The sequence below is a fragment of the Hippocampus guttulatus genome, unplaced genomic scaffold (genome assembly GCF_054856545.1).
Source record: "Hippocampus guttulatus isolate MCC_2025c unplaced genomic scaffold, RoL_Hgut_1.0 HiC_scaffold_179, whole genome shotgun sequence".
Lineage (NCBI taxonomy): Eukaryota > Metazoa > Chordata > Actinopteri > Syngnathiformes > Syngnathidae > Hippocampus > Hippocampus guttulatus.
Window position 1 is genome coordinate 10,001 of NW_028233868.1, and position 2,500 is coordinate 12,500.

The 2,500-nt window shown below is 75.2% G+C and overlaps 2 non-coding genes across 2 annotated transcripts in view; both read left to right on the forward strand.

Annotated features, from left to right (window-relative positions):
- Positions 1 to 1,542: 1,542 nt before the first annotated feature.
- On the forward strand, positions 1,543 to 1,696 carry LOC147185331 (5.8S ribosomal RNA). The gene has a single exon (XR_015099640.1). It is a non-coding gene; the product is annotated as a 5.8S ribosomal RNA (ribosomal RNA).
- Positions 1,697 to 2,070: 374 nt separating this feature from the next.
- The window catches only part of LOC147185332 (28S ribosomal RNA), a 4,301-nt gene continuing 3,871 nt past the window's right edge, over positions 2,071 to 2,500 (forward strand). The window contains exon 1 of the ribosomal RNA XR_015099642.1: positions 2,071 to 2,500. This exon is cut by the window's right edge and continues 3,871 nt beyond it. This is a non-coding gene — a ribosomal RNA (28S ribosomal RNA).

A 2,500-nucleotide genomic window follows, 5' to 3' on the forward strand; every position in this document is an offset into this window, starting at 1 on the left:
CCGGCGCACCCCGGCCTCCCGAGTTCGGAGCGGATGGATGGGCGGAGGAGGACGGCGGCGGCGGCGGCGACGTCGAAGGCGGCACGCGGGGAGAGGCGCGGGGCGGGGGCACGTGGCCCCCAGCCCCCGCGGCCCGACCCCGCGGTGCCGTCGGAGGCGGCGCCGGCGCACCCCGGCCTCCCGAGTTCGGAGCGGACGGATGGGCGGAGGAGGACGGAGGCGGCGGCGGCGACGTCGAAGGCGGCCCGCGGGGAGAGGCGCGGGGCGGGGGCACGTGGCCCCCAGCCCCCCGCGGCCCGACCCCGCGGTGCCGTCGGAGGCGGCGCCGGCGCACCCCGGCCTCCCGAGTCATGAGCGGACAGATGCAAACGGATGGGCGGAGGAGGACGGCGGTGGCGGCGGCGGCGGCGGCGGCGACGTTGAAGGCGGCCCGCGGGGAGAGGCGCGGGGCGGGGGCACGTGGCCCCCAGCCCCCGCGGCCCGACCCCGCGGTGCCGTCGGAGGCGGCGCCGACGCACCCCGGCGCGCCCCGGCCTCCCGAGTCATGAGCGAACAGATGCAAACGGTTGGGCGGAGGAGGACGGCGGTGGCGGCGGCGGCGGCGGTGGCGACGTCGAAGGCGGCCCGCGGGGAGAGGCGCGGGGCGGGGGCGTGAAGGAGACGGGCGGGGGGTACGGTGCCGGTCTTTGGCCGGTCGCCTACACCCCCGCCCCGACCCGTAAGCGCCCCCAGCCCCCGCGGCCCGACCCCGCGGTGCCGTCGGCGGCGGCGCCGGCGCACCCCGGCGCTCCCCGGCCCCCCGAGTCCAGAGCGAACACACGGGCGGAGGAGGACGGCGGCGGCGGCGGCGGCGGCGACGTCGAAGGCGGCCCGCGGGGAGAGGCGCGGGGCGGGGGCACGTGGCCCCCAGCCCCCGCGGCCCGACCCCGCGGTGCCGTCGGCGGCGGCGCCGGGGCGCTCCCCGCCGCGCCCCGGCCCCCCGAGTCCGAAGCGTGAGAAACGCCGATAGGCGGCGGGCGGCGGCGGCCGCGCGGCCGCGGGGCGGCGGGCGGGTGCGCCGCGGGCGTCGCGGGGGGGGAGGAAGGTCAGGAGGACGGTGTCGGGCGCGGGGTGTATGTCGGTTCGCGTCGTCGCGCGGCCGGCCGCTCCCCGCGTCCCGCCCGGCCCCCGCCGGCCCCCCCCCCCCCCCGGTCAGGCGCCCGTCGGCGTTCCCCGACCGCCCCACCCCGCGCGTCCGCGCGGTCGTCGACGTCCCGTCCGCCTTGTCAACGCTCCCATAGTCCAGGCCGGGCCGCGGCCGGCGTCGGGGACCACTCCCCCGCCGGTGCCATCGCGACCTGGCCGACCTCGGAACCTTACCCCCAGTCGCCGGGTACCCAACCTTCTCGCCACCTTCGGCGGCGAGCGGGGGGTTCAATGTCTCCGAAGTCCCCCCCCCGGCCTGCCGGCGGGGCGGGGGGGGCTAGGAGCGCCCGGAGGCGCCGTTATCCCCCTTTTTAACCCCTTCTCTGAATGTTGGCCAAAACCGCAAACCAAACGTACGACTCTCAGCGGTGGATCACTCGGCTCGTGCGTCGATGAAGGACGCAGCTAGCTGCGAGAACTAATGTGAATTGCAGGACACATTGATCATCGACACTTTGAACGCACCTTGCGGCCCCGGGTCCCTCCCGGGGCCACGCCTGTCTGAGCGTCGCTTGTACATCTATCGGGATCGGGGCGCCCACGGGCGCCCCCCTCCCGCGGTTGGGGCGTCGCGGGCCACCGCCGGCCTACCCCCCCCACCTTCCCTCCCCGCACGGGGAAATGGGGGTGGGGGGGGCGGACGGCACGGCCCTCGTCCCCCTAAGTATAGACCCGACCGCCCGCGCCCTCGACGGGCCCGACCACCGCGCGGCCGCAGGGGCCCGCGGCGGCTGCCGATGGAGGATCCGTCCCCCGCCGCGCAGTCCGCCGCGACGCACCGCGCGGCCGCGTAGGAGTCGTGCGCCCGGCGAGGCGCGGGGTTAACGGCCGACCCCCGATGACGGGAGGCGATCCGTCGCCCCCGCCTCTAACCCCGTTCGACTACGACCTCAGATCAGACGAGACGACCCGCTGAATTTAAGCATATTACTAAGCGGAGGAAAAGAAACTAACAAGGATTCCCTCAGTAGCGGCGAGCGAAGAGGGAGAAGCCCAGCGCCGAATCCCCGCCCGGCGGAGGGCGCGGGACATGTGGCGTATAGAAGGTCGCTTTGCCCGGCGCCGCCCGGTGGGGGCCCGAGTCCTTCTGATGGAGGCTCTGCCCGAGGACGGTGTGAGGCCGGTAGCGGCCCCCGGCGCGCCGGGGCGAGGCCTTCTCGGAGTCGGGTTGTTTGGGAATGCAGCCCAAAGCGGGTGGTAAACTCCATCTAAGGCTAAATACTGGCACGAGACCGATAGCGGACAAGTACCTTAAGGGAAAGTTGAAAAGAACTTTGAAGAGAGAGTTCAACAGGGCGTGAAACCGTTGAGAGGT